Source organism: Penaeus monodon, chromosome 28 (assembly GCF_015228065.2).
Source record: "Penaeus monodon isolate SGIC_2016 chromosome 28, NSTDA_Pmon_1, whole genome shotgun sequence".
Taxonomy (NCBI): domain Eukaryota; kingdom Metazoa; phylum Arthropoda; class Malacostraca; order Decapoda; family Penaeidae; genus Penaeus; species Penaeus monodon.
The window spans coordinates 21,755,881-21,756,153 of NC_051413.1; positions in this window are offsets into that span (position 1 = coordinate 21,755,881).

Here is a 273-nt window from a genome sequence, read left to right on the forward strand (position 1 = left end):
ATGGAAATGCTGTTCACACAACACAGATTTCTCCTTCCAATTCGCCACAGCGCACTTAGTATGCAACATCTACATTTGAAAAAGAATAACATTCACAACCAAAGATAAAAAAGCCATACAAACTTTTTCCTCCTTTTCCTTCCTCTGCTTCCACCTCGATCTACAATTCCTACACCGCGATGGAGGAAAGCAACCCGGACTCTCATTCCCACATGTTCTGAAATGATGAGGCGAAGAAATTCCGCATCCAGAGCCTACATCGTAAGCCTATAG